The sequence below is a fragment of the Phyllobates terribilis genome, unplaced genomic scaffold (genome assembly GCF_046119375.1).
Source record: "Phyllobates terribilis strain yellow unplaced genomic scaffold, ASM4611937v1 Scaffold_7__3_contigs__length_470593459, whole genome shotgun sequence".
In the NCBI taxonomy this organism is placed as follows: domain Eukaryota; kingdom Metazoa; phylum Chordata; class Amphibia; order Anura; family Dendrobatidae; genus Phyllobates; species Phyllobates terribilis.
Window position 1 is genome coordinate 361,633,386 of NW_027362767.1, and position 22,457 is coordinate 361,655,842.

The window sequence follows — 22,457 nt, forward strand, 5'->3', positions numbered from 1 at the left end:
CCCTGGGCCGTGGGGCACTCGGATCCGGGCAATAGGGAACGATGGGGGTAGTAGTGGCAACCCGGTTCCGTGGCTCAGGGTGGTCAGGCCAGTGGTAGTCCGTTATGTGCTATTGATTATGTCCGACTACGCCACCCGTGGATTGCGGTTATTAGGAACCGCCGCTGCATGCAGACCGCTGGGGCTGATGAGGTATGCAGCTAGGATAGTGTGACTCCCCACGGGAAGAGTGCGGCCCCAGGGCAGTATAATGGATGTTGGGAGTGATGGTAGTGAGAGTCCCAGTGATGATGGTGCTGGAGGAGCAAGGAGCACGCAGACAACAGGTTGCAGTCCAGGGTCTTTACTAGAACAGGTAAGTTGACCCACAAACAGTCCCAGCTAGGAGGGGACCTGGATGTCTGAGAGCAACGGGGAAATTGGCCCTGGTCAGGGTGAGGGTGTAGGCCTACCGTGCTTTCTGTGCTCCTTCTGGCTATCTCCTCGTTATAGGGTAACAGTCCACGTTTCCGAGCTTTCCGTGTATTCTCGCCTGTATGGTCTGCAACGTGGGTTCCTTTCTGCTCCCAGCCTTGTACGGCTTTGCTGGTCCCTTCTGTTGTGGCAGGGCCTCCAGGCTTCTTAGGCCAAGGAATATACAGTCCCTTGTGGACTGGTTCTCTGCTGGAGGATGTAGAATCCTCCCAGCCTCAGACACCAAAGTCTGGTAAAGTCAGTCTCTTATCTGCCAAGACAGGCTTGCTTTGCCTCTTGTCTCTGGCTTGTGGCTCTCCTCCTGCCACACTTCCTCTTAGGTGCAGTGCAACTGTCTGTCCCTGCTCTGCTCTGGGACAAGTCTCAGTGCTGAGACAGTCCATCAAGTTCTCCCTAACCCTGCCCCCAGCACCAGCTTTTATAGGGGCAGCCTGCTCCCCCTACTGGCCTGAGACAGGAGACATTGCATGCTAATGTTCCCCTGACTAGAGAACCTCCCCCTTGCTCTCAGACACAGATTTAATTACACTTGTGGCATCCAGGCCAGGGTGACACATGTGCAAGGCAATCCCCTGTCCATACTGCATGTAAAGATGCCCCCTCCTCTCAGTCTTCACTTGTTATGGCAGTTTCTCAAGAAACAGCATCAACATCCACGTCCACGTCCCACCGCAGCGTTCAATTATCCATATCCCAGACCTTTGAACGAAAGCGGAAATTCACAGCTAACGCCCCACAGGCCACAGTCCTAAATTCGCACATTTCACAACTGCTTGCATTGGAAATGCTGCCTTTTAGGCTGATGGAGACGGAATCCTTCCGCAATCTTATGGCGGTGGCCGTCCCTCGGTACTCGGTCCCCAGCCGACACTATTTTGCCCGGTGTGCCATCCCTGCACTACACAAGCACGTGTCCCAAAGCATCTGCCGTGCCCTCAACAACGCAGTTACTGGGAGAGTCCACCTGACAACGGACACGTGGACAAGTGCTTGTGGCCAGGGATGGTACATCTCTCTGACGGCACACTGGGTAAACATAGTGGAAGCCGGGACCCAGTCGGACCTTGGGACGGAACACATCCTCCCCACACCGAGGATTGCGGGCCCTATGTCAGTCAGAGTTGCCCCCACAGTGTACAGCTCCTGCGCATCCTCCTCCTCCTCCTCATGTTCAGCCTCCATCTCAGATATCACCACATCAGTTACAAGCTGGAAGCATTGCAGTACTGCCTCCGCCAAGCGGCAACAGGCTGTGCTGAAACTCATAAGCTTAGGTGATAAACCTCACACTGCTTGTGAGTTGTGGACAGCTGTGAAAGAGCAGGCAGATCTGTGGCTGAGACCGCTGAACCTACATCCCGGCATGGTCGTGTGTGACAATGGCCGTAACCTGGTGGCGGCTCTGAGGCGAGGCGAGATCACACACGTACCATGCCTGGCTCTTGTGCTTAACCTCGTGGTTCAGCGGTTTCTTAAATCGTACCCCGAGTTGCCAGATCTGCTCGTGAAAGTACGCCGCCTGTCAGCTCATTTTCACAAGTCGGCTACAGCTTCCGCCGCCCTTGCTGTGTTGCAGCAGCGTTTGCAGCTTCCGGCACACCGACTGGTGTGTGATGTCCCCACACGTTGGAACTCTACCCTCCACATGTTGCAAAGGATTTGTGAGCAGAAGAGAGCAGTTGTGGAGTACCAGCTGCAACAAGGCCGTCGATATTCAGGTCAGACTCCACACATAAGACCTCAGGAGTGGACCTGGATGTCTGACATATGTACCATCCTGACAAACTTTGAGGAGGCCACCAAGATAGTGAGTGGCGATGACGCCATCATTAGTGTCAGCATCCCACTTGTCTGTCTTATGCAACGCTCTCTGCAGAGAATTAAAGAGGAGGCATTGCAGCCAGAGTATGATGAGATGGATCAAGAAGCCGTAGCGGGCGATTACACACAGCCCAGCCTCATCTCATCCCAACGTGCATTGGGGGACAATGAGGGAGAGGAGGAGGAGGAGGAGGAGGAGGAAGAACAGGAGCTGCTATCATGCGTTGTAGACGGTAGTACCTGTACAAGTGTCATACCGTCGGTTCAGCGTGGGTGGCCTGAGGACAGGGGGGAGGAGGAAGAGGAGGAGGAGGAGAGCATGGTCAGTCGTCATCTTGGTGAGGACACGGAAATCTTGCCCGTTACCAGTCTGGCACGCATGGCTGACTTTATGTTACGCTGCCTTAACTGTGACCCTCGCATTGTCAAAATGTTGGGTGACAGTCATTACTGGTTGGTGACACTTGTAGACCCCCGCTACAAGGAGAACTTTCACTCTCTTATTCCTGAGGTGGAGAGGTCTACAAAAATGGGGCAATACCAGAAGGCCCTTGCTGCAGAACTCTTAAAAAAATTCCCATCTGAACACGCTAGCGGCAGAGGTCACAGTTCGTTGCCCAACCAAGGCGTACAGGCGAGAGAGATGCAACTCCAATCCAGCAGAGGCAGGGGAACACTATCAACGTTCTGGGACAGTTTTCTGACACCTGCCCAGCTTACAGGCCCTGAGGCGCGGGGTACTCTCACAAGGAGTTTCAAAAGATGGTGAGGGAATACCTTGCCGATCGTACCAGCGTCCTCCGTGATTCCTCTGTGCCTTTTAATTATTGGGTATCCAAGCTGGACACTTGGAATGAACTCGCTCTGTACGCCTTGGAGGTCCTGGCCTGCCCTGCCACTAGCGTGTTATCGGATCGTGTTTTTAGTGCCGCTGGGGGAATTATAACTGATAAGCGCACTCGCCTGTCAACTGACAATGCTGACAAGCTGACCCTTATCAAAATGAACAAGGGCTGGATTGGGCCAGACTTCTCATCACCACCAAATGACAGCAGAGTAACATAAAGTCAAATCCACTGTGTTATTTCGGGAGGTGTATTCACATGCACCGCTTCACACCCACACATGGGTATACGCTTCCTCGTTTCGGCTGTTTAATCTTCTTCTCCTTATCCTCAGCCTCCACCACCACTATACCACCAGGGTGCCAGCATTGCAAGTTCCTCCGCCCTAATTTTTGGCAGCTTTTCTGGGAAAGCATAAGCAAATACCATGGGACACCCACTCCCCAATAATGGGACTTATGTTTGTAATATGCTGTACTGCATGGCTCTTTTAAGGGGCATTGCAAGTTGCTCCGTCCTAATTTTTGGCAGCTTTTGCTGGGAAAGCATAAGCAAATACTATGGGAGACCCACTCCCCAATAATGGGACTTATGTTTGTAATATGCTGTACTGCATGGCTCTTGTAAGGGGCATTTCAAGTTGCTCCGTCCTAATTTTTGGCAGCTTTTGCTGGGAAAGCATAAGCAAATACTATGGGACACCCACTCCCCAATAATGGGACTTATGTTTGTAATATGCTGTACTGCATGGCTCTTGTAAGGGGCATTGCAAGTTGCTCCGTCCTAATTTTTGGCAGCTTTTGCTTGCAAGGCATAAGCAAATACTATGGGACACCCACTCCCCAATAATGGGACTTATGTTTGTAATATGCTGTACTGCATGTGACGCGCCCCCTGGGCCGTGTGTCACTTGTGTGGGATACCCGGTGCCGGGTCTCTGGGGTCTGTAGTCTCCGTGGCGGTGACCCGGTCCCGTGGCTCAGGCTGGTTAAACCAGTGGCAATCTTTCTTAGGTTTTGAGGTTAATTGTCCGACTGTGTCACCCGTGGATTGCGGTCAGGGAGTACCACCGCTGCGAGGCAGACCGCTGAGGCTGGTGTTGTGTGCGCAGCATAAAATGGGATAACTCCCCTCGGGAGGAGTATAGCCTCATGGCAGTGAGTGTGGATGATGGGGGTGATGGTGCACGAGCGCAGCAGGAATGACTCAGAGTCTTTGCAGTGCTGTTCAGGGTCTTTACTGATGATTATAAGGTAGACCCTCCCGGGAGTACTGGCTAGCATAAGAGGCCTGGTCAGTCTGTGAGCAAGCAGGAGTTCCCCTGGCCAGGTGGAGTTGTAGGCCTCCCCGTCTGTCTGCACTCTTCCTGGCTACCATGCTGTAAGCGGGTAGAAGTAGCCCACGTCCCTGAGTGTACCGTGTAGTGCTCACCCGTATGGCTGGTGACTTAGGGCCTTCTGTTAGCCTCTGCTCCACGACGGCGGTGCTGGTCCCTTGCTTGTGACTGAGCCTCCGGGCTTCTATGGCCAGAGGACCTGAAATCCCCTGCCGGCTGGTTTCTGCTGCTGGATATATAAGTCCTCACAGCTTCGGACTCCTGTGTCCGGTTCCTATTGTCTTCTGCCAGGGCGAGCTCTGCTCAGCTTCCAGCCCCTCGTCTTTAGCTCCTAGCTCCTACAGAGCTCCTTGCTGTTACTTTCCCTTGCTCTCACTCTGACTCTGACTGTTCTCTGTTCTCTGACTCACTCAACCCCACCCCAGATCCAGTTTATAAGGGCAGAATTCTCCCCTCCCAGGACTGGGGCAGGAGGATGTTGCATGTTTAAGGGATCCTGACCAGGAAACCTCCCACTTGCTCTCCGACGTAATCTCTATTACTGTGGTGACCAGACCCCTGGGGTGCCACACATGGCTCTTGTAAGGGGCATTGCAGTACCTCATAATTTTTGGAAAGCATTACATTCACTGCTTAGGCCAACAGTGCACAGGAGACCCAGTTGCTATAAATGGAAAAAAAGGTTTAGTTAACGCCCTCTGACCTCTATGTCATTTCCAAGGGGCATTGGAGTGCCTCGAAATTTTTGGTAGGCATTGCACTCACTGTATGCCCTATAACTGTGTAGCCGAACCGCTCCTTTTGTTACAGAAACATATCCTACAAGACTTATCTGGTTGACTGGCCTGATATTGATGTGAATGGTCCCTGTTCCTCCTGCTCTTTCTCCTTTGCCACTACCTCATCCATCATTTATCACCTGAAGCTTTGTTTTAACGGGAGTCATAGAACTTGGATAGTAGCAGGAAAACATCCAGCAATCCTCGGAGGAGGTAGGATATGCGCCAAAACGCTGACCTCCTCAGGCCTAGCCGCTACTACATACATGCGCTTGCATTACAACAAAACAAAGCAGATGCTAACTTCTATCATTCTCATCATGCTCCTCACCTTGGCACTCTCAACTCCCCTGATGGAGAAGCCAGGGCCCACCGGAGGAGTCTGATAGTCCGGTGGGCTCGGCCCATGCTGCCCTAAAGCAGGCCAGGCTAAGAAAAGTGTGGGAAAGGTTACCGGTACAAATAGGGGTGGCTGGGGACCGAGTATGGACACCCGGCCACCCCCTGGAGGCTGGCGAGCAAGCAGGGACACCCGGCCACCAGGCGGCTGGGGACTGAGTATGGATATCAGGCCGCCGACACAGCCATGGCGTGGTGGCCAGATTCCGCCTCCACATGCCTAAAAGGCCCAATTTAAAGTGCAAGCAAGCAAGCAGTATGGTATTGCAGCCTGGGGGTGGGTGGGTGGCAGGCTGCATACTTGCGCTTGCATTGCAAGGAATGGGAGAGGTACAATTGAACACTGCCCTGGGACAAGGACTTGAATGGGGATAGTTGCAAGTCTGCAACGACAGATGCAAGGTGGGAGGCATCTTCGCATGTACCATGAACAGGGGTTTGGCATGCACACACTACAGTGGAATAGGCTCTCCTTCCCACTAAATGCACTGGGGAGGGCACAGGTAATGTTTTGGTATACGCGCTTAATCTTATGTATAAGGCACACCAGAACAAATAGGGGCGGCTGGGGACTGAGTATGGATACCTCGCTGCCGAAGCAGCCATGAGGTAGTGGCCAGCTTCGGCCTCCTCTAAACTAAAAGGCCCCATTTCAAGTGCAAGCTAGCAGTATGAATTGCAGTCTGGGGGTGGGCGGGTGGCAGGCTGCACACTTACACTTGCATTAAAAGAAAACATAGCAGATGCTAACTTCTGTCATCATCATCATGCTCCTCACCTTGGCACTCTCAACTCCACCGATGGAGAAGTCAGGGCCCACCGGAGGAGTCTGGTTCTCTGGTGGGCTCGTCCAATGCTGCCTAAAGCAGGCCGGGCTAAGAAAAGTGTGTGGGGGGATGTTCCAAGGAGAAATGGGAGCGGCTGGGGACCGTTTATGGACACCCGACTGCCCCCAGGCGGCTGGGGACCGTGTGGACACTCGGCCGCGGGGCGGCTGGGGACTGAGTATGGACACCCGGCTGCCGGGCGGCTGGGGACTGAGTATGGATTCCAGGCCACCAACACAGCCATGACGTGGTGGCCAGATTCCGCCTCCACATGCCTAAAAGGCCCAATTTCAAGTTCAAGCAAGCAAGCAGTATGGTATTGCAGCCTGGGGGTGGGTGGGTGGCAGGCTGCATACTTGCGCTTGTATTGCAAGGAATGGGGGAGGTACAATTGACCACTGCCCTGGGACTAGAACTTGCATGGGGATAGTTGCAAGTCTGCATCTTCTGATGCGGCAAGGATCACTTATGATGGGCACACTTTTAGACAGTGACCTGGTAGTCAGAGATGCTTCCAGGGGTCTTCCCCATGCTGTTCCCATGTCTTTTCAGCACTTTATGCATGTGTCACACAGCACATGGCCAGATAAGGTTGTAAAACGTTAAAATGACATTTCCCGGTGAATGCATTTGTCATAGTTGAAAGCAATACAAAAGTGCAAAAACGCATAAAAAATGCTACTTGTGAACATAGCCGAAGGTGTGGAGGAGTATTTTTGTTTTTGGTCATTTATTTTAACTTATACACAAGTCTTTTCCCTGGAAAGGATGTTCCTTAACATATTTCACAGGAAAAAAGTTTCACTTTCGTTTTATTGTGAGCCTGTAAAAGTGGCTTAATACCTCTGACCACGTTGTTGACAGCAGTGACCTGGGGGTCAGAAATGCTTCCTGGGGCGATCCCCATGCTGTCCCCATGTCATTTGAGCACTGTCACTATCGTTTTGGGCACTTGTTAGGCTTTTAAAAGACTGCCGAGGGTGCCACCGCAAAAATGCTCGAGTCTCCCATAGACTAACATTGTGCTCGTTGCTCGGGTCGAGCACCCGAGTATCACGGCGAGCTCGGCCTGAGCTTCGAGCACCCGAGCATTTTAGTGCTCGCTCAACACTAGTAATGACCCTTTAAAAGGGTCCCCAGATAACTCAAACTGTTCCCAGAAGATCAGTGTAGCTGGAGATCTGTTCTATAGTAAAAATCTGAACATTCCTAAACTAACTTGGCCCCGACTATAAAGTAAAACAGGATATGCAAAAAGTCTGACATCTGTTGTGAGATAAATAAAAAGGCAATGGCTTAAAGGATAGAATAAAATAAATCAGCTCAAGAAGCCAGAGGTCTTTAGTAACCCTTTTATTACTAGGAGGGATGCAATTTCAAAGCTGGTTCCATCACATTACCTAAAAGACTCTAGACAATGTGTTGTGCAGAATTATCTTCTTACCAGGTGTAATGTGAATGCCATGGTAATCTACAATTTTTAGCCGCAACACTGAGCTATGGCATTTGTTGGGAATTTGACCTTAAAGGGTTATTCCTAAAATAGTAAATTATCCCCTATCCATAGGGTAGGAAATAACTTAATGATTGGTGGTAGTCCGATCACTACAGAGATGCATATGTTCGATCTCTGTTCCTCTCGTTGCCAGAATTACCGAGCGTTGTTCTATTTTGTGTGTTTTTGATAATTTTTTTAATCCTTTTTTTTTTGCAATAATGAACAGAAAACCATGAATTTGAAATTGGTTTTATCTTTAGTTTTTGGGGTATTCGCAGTCAGTATAATTACCATTTGAACTTTATTCACCAGGTTGATACAATTACAGCGGCATCAAATGTATAACTTATTTTTTTTAGAACACAGATAGTTGTAACATTTGCAATGTAAAGTTCTCATATTGTGTAAAACCATGGGAAGCAACATATAAACTGGTAAACTAAGAAATCATTTAATTATTACTTTTTAGACACAATGTATTTGAGAGAACTAAACCAAGATATAAAACTACAAATGTTTTGATCTCTTCATGTTTGATATTATGTGATGAAGACAAAGTCTTGGCTTGACCGAGGTGCAGCTTATGGAACTATGTAAAATAAAACAAAATTTTTTCACTATCTCATAACACCAAACAATAAAATATTGAATATCTTACTAATTGCAGCACAATGCATGTTGTCTATGTTATTCAGTGTGAACAGTACCTCATCCAATACGTAGGATGCATGAGAACCATCAGATAGGAGAACACATCATGGATATTAACAATTCCATTAATCACAATGTTTCAACTGCATCACAACACTTAATAGGCATTTTAAATTACTTTAAAGCCATTCCTATTGACTATGTAAAAAAAACTACAAAGTGGGGATTGGCATATAAAAAGTATTAGGTAGGGAAGCAATCTAGATTTTGGAATTGGAGACTCGACATCTAAAGGGGTTATGATTACGGTCAGATTTAAATTATATCTATCAACCCAAATTTTGCATCTGATACTTATACTATAATATCCAATTCTTGATATATTATATATTTTGCATTATTCAGTGGTGATATCATGTGCCTTTTTTTAATCCAACTATTAAAAGAAATGACGGTACGCACCTTAATCATAGATATTTACTAAATTTGCATTGTGGGAGTCCACTCTTCACACATAAGAAAGCAGGTCAGTAGCTTACTAGGTATGTCATGATTAAAAACAGTTCAGATATACTGGTTCGAAACGCGTAGGCCAGTGTTAGTCTTTTGCCAGGATGTCCTGTTTTTGTGGATGTTTTTTATCCAAACATGGATTGAATAAAATTATATTTTATCTTACTACTTTTGGAGTCTTTGTGTCGGACTACTCACCCCCTACTTTCCTGTGAATGATCTTCATGTTTACCTGATTCCAATCAGGGTTCTTTTTGACCTTGTTTCGTAAGAGGTGAGCTGAACAAACATGCATTTTTTTGTGAATGATAAACTCCAAGCATTGATTAGGCAAGAATGTGTTGCCATCAGTGAAGATTTAGCCCAGATGATATTCAGCATGCCAGGGCGAACTGTGAAGACCAAAATTTGTGCCAGTCTCAAAACTTTTGACCACAACTGTACATTATTAGACCTTGCGAGCTGCTCTTTTAAGAAAATAGCTGATTGCAGATCATACACAAACCATGTGCTCTGCAGCCGGAGGAAAAAGCTGGAACTGATCCCAAAGTCCTGGAGGTGAGATGTGCTGTTGACTGGGACTTTACACTGCACATTCAGGTTCTAGAAACTCCCAGTATTACAGGGGGTGAGCACAATTGTGGTATACCAAATAAAATGTAAACTTTTTGTAATGTAACCAGGATGTTCCTTCTTTGTGGTGATAACTGAGAGGAAACAATTTCATGTTATGCAACTAAGAAGTAACAGATCATTTTTTGCCTTATTTAGTCCAACGTAGACTGAACTTGGTCTCATGATCTATAAACCAATGAGAAAGTTTGAAAAACTTACATTACACTAGTTTAGTATACTTATGTTAACTTTAGTTTAACATATATATAAAAATAGACCTTTGTTGCATATACTTAGGGATACAGTAATACCTTGCGTATTCGCGTTTCAGGATTCACAAATTCACGGATTCGCGAAATACTTATTGTAACCTAATAATTTGCATTCACAATTTTTTCACAGGTCTGCGAAACCATGCCGTATAACTCGTGCAAGGATCGCACCGCAAACTCCGCACTGGCGGTCAGCTCACCTGACCTGAGCGTGACAGCCACATAGAAGTACATCACGCTGTCATGCTCAGGCCAGGAGAGGTGCCGGGACAGCCCGTGCAGCGTAATGCGACCATCGCATGAGTTACTGTATATGGCATGGTAGTCTATCTCTGCCCAAAGTGTTTAGCTCAGATGCTGCATCGGGTGTGGTGTGGGCTATGATGTAGGCTACATTACGACACACTATTGGCTGGAAAAGTTGGAAAGTATCCAGTCACACGGGTTATTGCTGATTGATTGTTGTGGATGCTTTGTGTACAGTACTATACGAGGGAACTCTCAAGATGCCTAAACGTCCCGCATATTTTAAGGCCCCTAGCAGTGTTCCTAAGCGTCAGAAGACGGTGATGACAGTACAAGAAAAGTTAAAGTTTTAGATATGTTGAATTCTGGTGAGACTGCTACAAGTGTAGGGTGCCAATATGGTGTGAATGAAAGCACCATATGCTCTATAAAGAGTAAGGAGGCCGAAATAGAAAAATTGGTCTCCAAAAACTACCTGCATCTAGCAAAGCAGGTTTCGACCAAAAGCGACCCGTTCATTGTTAAGATGGAATCTGCCCTTTCATTATATATTGAAGACTGCCGTACAAAGGACTGCAACGTGATTCGGGAGAAGGTTTTAAATCTTTATAAGAAGCTTGTTGAAGAGGATACACAAGACCCGCAGCCAGGAACATCGACAACAGCACACTCTGAAATTTTTCAGTCCAGCAGGGGATGGTTTAAAAAGTTTTCAAACTGCTATAACCTAAAGAATGTGAGATTGCATGGAGAGGCTGCATCTGCTGACGTAGAAGCCGCAGAGAGATATCTGGAGACCTTGAAAACAAATCATCCAGAAGAAGGGATACAGACCCGAACAGGTCTTCAACATGGATGAAACTGGATTATTCTGGAAGAAATTGCCATCGAGAACACACTTGATGAAGGAAGAGGCCAAAGCTCCTGCATTTAAGGCACAAAAGGACAGAATTACGCTCATAATGTGTGGAAATGCTGCTGGCCACTTGCTTAAACCAGGCCTGATTTATAAGTCTGCAAACCCCAGGGCCCTCAAGAACAAGAATAAGAATGCCCTGCCTGTCTACTGGATGAATAACCCCAAGGCCTGGATAACCAAAGCATCCAACTGGTTACACCGGTGTTTCATCCCTGAAGTGGAGAATTACCTTCTCAACCTAAGCCTTGAATTTAAGGAATTGCTAGTCATGGACAGTGCCAGAGGGCACTCCCTAGATCTGTCATATGATTGTGTGCAGATCGAATTTCTCCCTGCCAAAACCACCTCCCTCATACAAACTATGGACCAAGGCAACATCCGTGCATTTAAGGCCCTCTACACACGTAACTCTTTGCAACACCTAGTCAATGCCATGGACATGATGGAGGACTTCACCTTAAAAGAATACTGGAAGAAATTCACCATAACATCGTGCTTTACAATAATTCAGTATGCCCTCAAAGAAATGAAAAATGAAACTCTCAATGCATGCTGGAAAAAAACTATGGCCAGATGCAGTACCTGACTACAAGGTCTTCTTGCCGGAGGAGATTCACAATGAGGTTGTCAACAAGGCTGTGAGACTGGCAAAATTGCTTGGCGGTGAAGGATTTGATGTTTGCACCGAAGAAGAAGTCAACACACTCATCGATGCCCACTCTGACCCCCTGACGGATGATGACTTGCTTGAGCTGACCAAATCTGCAAGTGAAGAGGAAGAGGAATCAGCTCAAGAACAACAAGAGGAGGACGAAGGTCTTTTAATTGAATGTCTTGGAATAATTTTGAGGGTTCAACAGCAGTTGCAATCCAACATAGAAGAGTGGGATCCCTATTTTGAACGTGCTCTGAAAACGATAAATGGCTTAAATTCAGACATGGAGACATACAAAACCCTCTACACCACTATGAAAAAACAGCAGCAGCAGAGCAAAATAACTTGGTTCTTTGATTGGAAACCAAAACCCTCACTCGAACCACCCAAAGAAGCCCTGACAGAAGTAGTCCTGGCAGAAGTGTCTCCTCTACCTGAAGAGGGGGACTCTGAGGAGCTGTAACTCCTCAAGTACGCTGTGCAGTCATTTTCATTATTTTCACTGTATTGCACAGCTAATTCATCATTATCTTCAATCAATATTCATCATTGATGAGTACCCATACCACTATTTTTTTAGTAAATATTTTTAATGTGAACAGTACGGTATATGTATTTTTATTTTAAATGGAACTAAGAGCATAATTTGGGTCATATTTAGGGGTTAAACTCTAAAAATAAGCATTTATTAGCATTTTTAGTGACTCGCACCAAACATTTGCGATTCCTCCAGATCCACGACGGGTTCTGGAACCTAACCTCGCGAATGTTCAATGTACTACTGTATACAACTTTTTTTTTGGTCTGATGGCAAATCCCATAGGTTGCAAATCCCATAGGTTTGATCCCATTTTGACACCCTTTGATAGAATGGTCACAATACACATTTTGGCTGTAAACACATGGCTCCTGCAGCTAATCACAAGGCTCAGCTGTATGTAATTTGCATATATGCGGTAATGTGCCGACTAGATAGGCACGGCCTCGCTCAATGCAAGTGCATTGAGTGACGATGGATATGTCTACTCTGAATAAGGCAGGAGTATGCCAATCACATACTTGTGGTCACATGGCTGCCCGCTCACGGCCCTGGCATCGGAGGGTCTTCACAGCATGTAGTGCACATGATGTGAGGATTCACAAGTCTGCAGTCACAAAGAGTAACTGCAGACTAGTACTCTAAGGCCGGACAACCCCTATAACTCCCCTCTCCATTGTTCTGCAGTAGTAGACATTTCGCACCCTGTTCTTTACTCTCTCCACTGCTCCCAAGCATTTCTCCCCTTGGCTCAGGAGAAATGGGGATGACATGCAAGACAACGGATACATCATATGCAATGTCAGTGAGTACCAGAACTTTATCCCACTCATAAGCAGTTTATGTAATCTGTGAAGCTATTGAGTAATTACAGTGCTACCTTATACCAATAAGCAACTGTAAATTACAAATACATTAGTAATCCTGCTCACAATAAGTCCTGGCAGCATGAAAACAAAGGTGCTGCACAGAGCTAGGTAAAACAGTTTAATACCTTAACAGTAGACCATACAGGTGGAAGATGTACCATATTTATTAACCCCTAACCGACATCTGCCATACATGAGTGGGAGTGGTGGAGATGATGTTCCACTCTCTGACACCCCAAGTGGTTAAATGTATTTGATAGCAATGTATGTTATCTGAAAGCAAAACCCCCTGGGGATGCAGTATAGCCTAGACAGGGTTGACCGTAATGGCCGGCCAAGATTGGGTAGGGGGAACTGAGAGTTAGTGTCAAGTTCAGGAAGTGTTAGCTCAGTTAGAGAAAGTGTGGTGAAGTGATAGCAATGGTCATAGGCAGTAGGCTGCTAGGGCCAACATGAGCCCGTTACTCTGGAAGTGGATTGGCATAGAACCCTACTGTGTGAATCTGTCTCTCGGCCAGGGGAGCTTGAGATGGATGTCGAGGCCTTTGGGTACACTAAGCCTGCTGCAGGGAAAGATGGACTCAGACTCTCAGAGGCGGAAACTAATGGAATCCGGGAGCACTGCCTTAGGTGGAGAAGAATTCCTAGTGCTAGAGGAGTTAGCAAGAGGGATGCTCTACACAGACCGAGAACTAGGGCTGAAGTTATGTCCGGTACCTTTGGGAAAGACTGTAACCTGTTGTGCCCTATCCTACATGTTTCATTGTAATGACCGTAAACTGCTCAGTAAAGGTTTGACTATTATCAAGCATTCAGTGTCCCCTGGATTGTGTGCTGCGGTTCTGGAACATGGACGCCTGGAGCCAGTGGAGACTTATGGGCCACAAGTAAGTGTGATGCACCGCACACACAGCAGCACACTGGACACAATTTTCCTGTAGGGTGCCAGAGTGTGCAGAAGCAGCAGCTCGTCCACGACTACCTCACTCAGGCACCTTATACATGTTCGGTGCAAACTGGGAGCGGGAGTATGGAGCTGGCTCACAGACTGAGCATGCCCCATAACCAGTAGATAATGGCTGTGTGTCACAGACAGTACCTGCCTCTAATAGCGGTGGGTGGAACGGTAAGGAATTTTCAAGTAAAGTAAATAAAATAAATAGTAAATAGATACTTCATTTTAGATATCTGAAAACTCATTTAAATAGAAAAAAAGTAATTGCAATATCTTAATTGTCTTTAGTAAAAATGTCCTAAAATTTTAAGTCCTGAGCAACCTCCATGGTAACTGACTGCAAACAAACTCTGAATGTAAACAATTTATATAACTAGTTTTGAGGAATAGAATAAAGTTAACATGTAACCTCAAAAAATAAAATCTATGCTTTATTAAGTAATTTTAAAAAACGGACTGACAGACAAATATCCAACCTAGAGGACACAGAAAACCATATTGGGTCACTCGATTCTTATGCATACTTATATGGTGAGATCAGAACTCATGGATCAAATAACATGTCCAACCAATGCAGATAACAATCTCACTACTAGCAGAATCAGTGGTCTGAGTACACCCTCAACAATGGGTATTAAGTGTCCTCAGGACAAAGTGCAAAAAAAGTGATATAGTGCAAAAAGAACACAAAATTACTTAATAAAGCATAGATTTTATTTTTTGAGGTTACATGTTAACTTTATTCTATTCCTAAAAACTAGTTATATAAATTGTTTATTCACTGTTATTGGCTGATTATGGCAAGTTTTTTGACAGGGCCCATTAATACTGACTCATGGATTGAGGATACAAGCCAGGCTCTTTTTCTGTCTGAACAGGGGCCAAAATCCAGTAATTCCCTTTCACTTAAATATATATTCAATGAACTCTACTCTACATATAAGGAGCAAATCAGATCTTGGTGGGAGGTGAAAGCATTAGAAAATTATACCTAGAACAGAATAGTACCCAAAGGTAAGATATTGTAATAATGTGTAAACTTCTGAAGATGTTTGTCACCGCACTATTGTTGGATATCCCGGGGCCATGGGGCTCCTTCCCTAACCCTAAAGCTAGGGGCGCTTTAGCTATCCCTGCTCCCCAGATTACTTCTAATGGTGAAGACGCTGGGTCCATGTGCCTTGCTGAGCTCCTGAATCAGCCCTTATCTGTCCCCTCCCCCACCCAGAGAAGTGGAGAGTAGTAGTGTATAAGAATACACAAACCAGGCTAACAAGGGAAGACGTAGAGGAATAAATGAAAATACCAATCATACAAATATGCACTCAAAAACAACAGAGTGGAACACCGGGGAGAAAAGGAAGGAAAAACCAAATAGGAGAGGATGATTATATGCACACATACTAATCACCAAGCAACAGTCTTTAGAATAACACACCAAACGCCTCCTCAAACAACCAACTCCTCCAACACCAGAACCAGGCAGTATGAAATTAACACTGGCAATCTCAGATTACCAGAGGCGAGTATATATAGCAGAGGGGAGTGGCCAACACTGAACAGCTGAAACCATCAAAGCAGGAAAGCTTCAGAAGTTCTCAATTGAACAGATTAACCCCTGCACTGCTAGCAGAAACCTGCACTGTTTAATGTGATGGTGAAGTACTTCTAATCAGTGCAGGAGTACATGAAATCAGACACCGCAGTCTTCTGGCCCCTATCTGTCTTGGTAAACCTGTGACAATGTAGCTGCATGTCATCAGGAAGTTAAAGGGTTATTCCCCAAAATTATCCAAGAATAGGAGATCACTGGGGGTCAAACCACTGGCAGATGCATAGATAGATAGATAGATAGATAGATAGATAGATAGATAGATAGATAGATAGATAGATAGATGGGCAGACATATCATTGTTGCAATTTGGGCAGCCACACAGGAACCCAAGAGGTCAGGGGGCCACATCCACCTCCAAAGCAGGTGAAATTGTGTATTACGATAAGCTTTTGGGCTTCAAAGGGTCCATATATTATTCTTGCACAGGGGACTCTTCTATCTGTGTCCACCAGTGAATAGATAGATAGACAGACAACAGAGACTAAATTTTTCTTGCTTCCTGTATTACAACTACGTATCAGACATATTTGACCATTGCTATAGTATAATATTAGCCTCTAGTGATCAATCCTTGTGATGATGTCTTTTCTTTGAACACAGCTCTGTTTTGCTTGACTCTGGTTAGTCTGTATTTCATTCAGCTTTTATGATCTTATTACTTTGCCCAGATAGATTCCTGTCCACAATAAACCTCATGCTAGCCCATCTTTCTAGACCTTGAGAGCAGTAGTTTTGGGATCAAAGAAAAGTAATGATTGATTTTGATTTATTAAAGCCAGGAGCCAAGAAAAAAGACTTTGGTAAGTGAAAAAAAACACTCCAAATAAAAAGTAAATTCCTGATGACCTTTTATGGTTAAATACAGGATTATAAAACAATATAATAAACTACAGCTCATAAATTATAAATAATTTCGATTAAATCTAGCTAAAAGTTATTTCAGGAGGCCCTGGAGATTCCATTTACAACAGACGCAGAAATGCTTAGTGGTAACGATCACATTTTACTAGTCCAATAAATCCAGCATTGCAGTACAGTATCAAACACTCTGATATCTGTCCACGTAGGTCTCCTCTTGGTTAATCTAGAACTTTTGCTTTAAAGTGTATTGCAATTATATTGTTATTTCTACTGAAAAGTGCATAAAATGTGGTTACAATTTGGTAAGTGTTTTTCCTAGTTTTTGTGGATTTTGTTTCTCCCCAGGGTGAGATGCAGCTCAGTCTGCCATGCCCATGGAACGGGTTCGGTATTTTTGCCATTCACCACGCGGAAAGAACGTGAAAAAAAGTGACCCACTGTAAGGTGCCAAAAATGATATAGAGCAAGTAGCGAGGGGGAAGAGGTGGTAGTCTGTGCTGCCGATGTTGGATTCAGGAAACCAAAGGACATTAATGGAATATGACCATGCGGTTTCGAAGTTGGACCAACTTCTTCATTAGGAGAACCATAGTAATCAAAGATGATAAAGAGTCAATGTTCCTGTCTCGCAGGTTTCAACAAATGATATTGGTTACGAAGGGAGAGTCGTTTGTACACAATAAAGTCTTGCAGTGTTCAGGAAGAGCTGTCTTTTCTTGTAACGGGCATAGTAAAAGCTGTGGCAACTGCAGTTCACTTGGCGTAAGTTGATCCTACAGTGCGCACTGAAGATCAAGCGACTAGGGTAGTCTGGACTCTTTCAATACAGTTGTTTTTGCACCTCCACCAGACAAGGGCATGAAGTGTTAAGACAAGTCTCCCATTGCCACTTCCTCTTTACACTAACGTTAAAGAATTGTGCCTCTCTGTAGGAGGTGATTGTGTTGCTCATATGTTGGCCAGATGGCTACGACTTCTAAGGACCATCCTGATGGATTGCAATCTTCTTAGTAATGGTAAATTGTTGGAACAACAGACTTGTCTTATCCTATTTATGGTGCACAACTATCACAGCACAAAGATTTAGATATGAAGGGTCACTACATCCATAGTCCATATAGTGTTTCTTAGCTTAATGTGTACGGGTCCCAGTGCTCCAGCTGACTGTCCTTTTCACAAATATAGAAAAAAAGAGCGGTACATCCAAGGAATAAAATAACAGAATATACAGTACTTTATTGCATAACAAAAATGGATAACAAAACTTTGCAATGGAAAAGGTTCACATGATAGCCATGAAGGACTGACGCGTTTCCAGCGAAACAATATCGCCCCTACTTATAGTCTAGATCAGTGTTTCCCAAACTCCAGTCCTTTCCCAAACTCCAGTCCTTGAGTAGGTGATTGAATCATTATTAAGGTTTCAGACACTGCCACAGGTTCTCACACCTGTGCAATATTAAGGAAATCCTGAAACCATGATGTGTTGGAGGCCGTGAGGACGGGGTTTGGGAAACACAGGTCTAGATCTACCCCATCTTGGTTGTTGTGATCTGTAAAGTCACAATAGTCAATTTCATGCCAGAAACATTTAGACTTTTTTTTTTACGAATAGGCAGTGAATGTTTAGCATCGCACAATTCTTTTAAGAACTGTGTTTCAACTTTAAAAGTCAAAGTCAAGTTTTATGAGGATGAGTTACAAATGTATTATTTATTCGTTGGGCTAAGCCAATATTTTTTTTTACACAATCCTTTTTGCAAACACAAGTAACTCGGGTATATTTCCACTTCATAGCATGATGTTTTTAATGGATTGACCAGTTTGAAGTTTCTCTGTTTGTTCCCAGTGACCTTGGACACGTCATCCTTTTTTTGCCATGTGCGCGCTGCTCTATAAATAGATGGTAATGGATTCAATGTACCTGCATTGTTCCAGAATGCAGAGCGCACTGTGCCCAGGCTGACACCATCTGAAAGAAATGGAAATAAAAGCCAAAGCAAGTGTATCAGTGAGACAGAGAGGATGGTGCTGGTGAGCCTGGATTTAATACTGATAGAGAGGCAGGATGTGTTTCTGTCCTGTGCAGATTCTGCTGGTCTAGCAAAGCGTATTTATTCTGCATGTGTCTAGGACAAGGTGACTAGCGCAATATTTCTTCAAGCTTTTAATAAATTCAATTACTGCTTACTCTGCTGCCGCTTCATTTACTTTACTCTTATAACAGCTTTAACCTTTTGTTTTTTATTCATTTTAAAGGAGAACTCCACCCGCAATCATAGTGTAGACCAACCATTGCCTTGGCTGCCTTCTGCCTCCAGTAAAGAGGTTCTGTGGATAAAACAATGGTCATGTTATACTGTATATGCCTCCATCCACGTGAGCACTGATTCTCAGGGACTTTGGTTTCAAGGGTACAAAGCTCTGAATTTTCATTTAATAATAAACATTGGAGTTATGTTTTAACACCATCATATTCCACAGCACCTTACAGACATCATCTCTGTCCCCATAGGGGCTCACAATCTACATTCCCTATAAGGATGTCTTTGGAGTGTGGGAGGAAACCAGAGAACCCGGAGAAAACCAACGCAAACATGGGGAGAACATACAAACTCCTTGCAGATGTTGTCCTTGGTGGGATTTGAACCCAAGATCTCAGAGCTGCAAGTGCTAACCACTGAGCCACCATGTGAAACCATTTAAGTCTTTGGTCACTTATAGCCAATCAAAAGCTTTTTTGCTCTAAAGTTACAAGCACTCAAATCTCCAGTGGTTTGTTACAACTGGCAGTAGAGCACCTAACCTACTATCTGCAGGAGGTTCTGAATCTTACAATGAGTTATTTGACCGTTCATCACTTCACACACTAGTGGAAATTTTGGACAATTAATTTCTGTTCACCCTACTAGGAAATTTGTAGGTAACAGATTGTCAGGCATGATAAATGTTAGGCGGACTCAACAAACTATTTCCAATGGTGTTTGGAGTGGGCTCCAAGCAGGGAAACTGGACAGAACTTCACCTGGGAAAGCATTCTTTTTCTTTTAACTAGAAATTTAATTTCTTTAGCACATACATCCAAAAATACTAATTTATTTGTAGTTTTTTTGTGGCACAGAAGCAGAGTATTAGATTGCAAACATGCCTTTTGGACAACTCCTTAATTGGCATGTTTTCCCAGAGTAAAATAACAACACTTACAGTACACTCACCTCCGGTGCTGTGTCGGCACTCACTCTCCCGGGGCTCACCTCACATTGTTATGTCGCTCGAATCCTGCAGATTATCAGTGTTGGCTTCAATCTCCACGCCTTAGGATGGATCAACTAAGGCAGCTCTGACTTCCTCTTGATGTTTGATTCATTTAAAGGTGGGGACAGTGAAGACTTTGGCTGCAGGGCTCGCGTGACATAACCATGTGACGTGAGCCCCGGGAGAGCGAGTGCTAACAGCGCCAGCACCGGAGGTGAGTATACGTGTTGTTATTTTACTCAGGGCAAATATGCGGATTGAGAAGGGGGTATCCAAGTAATGGACAACCCCTTTAAGTTGAAAATGTTATTTGATTAATTTATATTTCAAGATAATGATTTTTCAGCAATCTTTCCACAGAAGAATCATTGATGTTATGTTCATGTATACCTGGATCTATTATCCATTCTTAGCGAAACAGGTAAGGGAGGACTTTGCCTGGAGGGTGCAGGAACTGAATCCGCTGGTAGAAGAACGAGTCAAACTTGTATGGAGTTCTCCTTGCGGTGGATGGGACTTTTCTCAAAGTACATGCACATAATACTGAAAATGAAAACTTGTATGGCTTATGTTGTAGATTAATATTTGTATGGTTTTGAATTGTAAGTATCCGGGCTTTGAATGGTATATACTCTTGGTTTTAATTGCACAGGATATTGACAGTTTTTTTATTTGCATTTATATGCTGGACATTTAAAATTATGTTATTAATCTGATGAAGGCGTAAGCTCTGTGCTGAAATGCATTGTTCCCATATTTCAATGCATTGTTCCAATAAAAAATAAAATAGTTTATGTCACAATGGGCCTTTAATGTCCAGCACCCAGTCCACAGAAGCAATATCAGTTTTGCATTCGTATATGCAAATGAACCAGAAATAAGTTGGGAAAAATTAGAGATGGCACTATTAACGCACCTCATTTTGCCAAAGTTCTGCCACATAACCTCTTTGTGTAAAAACAGAATTCACTGGATTGAAAATTTTCCGTGGTTGGAGGGGGACGGTCACAGCTTTATGTAATTTTTATCTAAAATGTAGACATATGAGAATGATAACTTTTAAATAATCCTGGCAGTCAAGCAGTATGCTGGCACTGGACTTTAGTGGGCAAGTCCGCCTTCAATTTCAGCACTTTTCATAAACTTTACATTTCACTCTCTGCCGGCTGTGATTTCTCCTTTGGATAAAGATAATATTTCCAATAGAAACTAGAAAAAAAGAATAACATCTCACAAGAGTAGAATAACGCAGCAGCAGAACCGCGCGGAAGATGGCATTCTCAAAAGTATGGGGGCGCTTTCTGTTGACCATCATATATCTTTTTAATATACAGTTGTACAGTTATATGGGGGGAAAGGAGTAACCAAACCAGAAATGGGGGTTTAGTAAACAAGTGTGAGGAATAAGAGGGAATAAAGAGGTGTTACGAACCCATTACCCCAAGACGCTTTCAAGATCCTCAGTTAAGAGTTGAAGGCAGTCAGTTGGGTCATCCAGCATCTAGAGTCAAATTCAGCATTCTTACAATATCCAATTGATGTTGACCAATTGGCAGAATATTAACATTTAGTTGTCAATTTATATCTACATTTTCAGGAAAAATAACAGAGGATTATCACTTACAAAACAAAGTGTTACAGAATCGTTATTTTATGGGGAATATAAGTAGCTGGCCATAAAATACATGCAATGTTCATTTTTCTTATGAGATTTTCACACCGACGATCAAGTATTGGATTACAAGTCAATATTCTGCTTTCCTGCAAATGTGAACCCCTCTTATATGGAACTGATCCTGACCACATAATGAAATCTTGAACTGCGGAGAGTTAATCTGATATGGCTCCCTCTATGTCTCGTATAGATTTGATTAAACAAGTCAGCATAAGTTTCTCATCTAAACATTACTTAAAATGCTGAAATAATATAAATGTTATTGGACACGATTGCAAAACATTGCATGCAACAGATGGCAGATAGAAGTGATTATTTTGCAGTTTATTTTTCGTTATAGTTAATGGTTAGACACGAGGAGTACACAAACACACAGCCTGACAGAGTAGACTATAAACTGCTGCAAAATCTCAGGATAGGTAGTTTTAGTAGAGTTCATTAGCTGTGATATGTGCAATATCCAAGTTCTTTCTTACATACACACATGGTCAAAATTGTTGGTACCCCTCGTTTAATGAAAGAAAAACCCAGAATGGTCACAGAAATAACTTGAATCTGACAAAAGTAATAATAAATTAAAAATCTATGAAAATGAACAAATAAAAGTCAGACATTGCTTTTCTGCTTACACAGAATTTAAAAAAAAAATTAAACTCATGAAATAGGCCTGGACAGAAATGATGGTTCCCCTGAAAATAATGTGACAAAGGGGAAAGGTGAAATCAAGTTGTGTCCACTAATTAGCATCACAGGTATCTACAATCTTGTAATCAGTCAGTGGGCCTGTATATAGGGCTACAGATACTCTCTGTGCTGTTTGGTGACATGGTGCGTACCAC

The 22,457-nt window shown here is 44.1% G+C and overlaps 2 long non-coding RNA genes across 2 annotated transcripts in view; one reads left to right on the top strand and one right to left on the bottom strand.

Annotated features, from left to right (window-relative positions):
- The window catches only part of LOC141154837 (uncharacterized), a 78,291-nt gene extending 58,216 nt beyond the window's left edge, over nucleotides 1-20,075 (bottom strand). Inside the window, exons 1-2 of the long non-coding RNA XR_012247484.1 lie at nucleotides 19,904-20,075; nucleotides 11,778-11,957 (exon numbers count right to left, since the gene is read on the bottom strand). This is a non-coding gene — a long non-coding RNA (uncharacterized lncRNA). The remainder of the gene's footprint in view (nucleotides 1-11,777; nucleotides 11,958-19,903) is intronic.
- LOC141154838 (uncharacterized) lies at nucleotides 18,619-21,442 on the top strand. Its single transcript, XR_012247485.1, has 3 exons — nucleotides 18,619-18,827; nucleotides 18,948-19,067; nucleotides 19,204-21,442. It is a non-coding gene; the product is annotated as an uncharacterized lncRNA (long non-coding RNA).
- The last annotated feature ends 1,015 nt before the right edge of the window (nucleotides 21,443-22,457 follow it).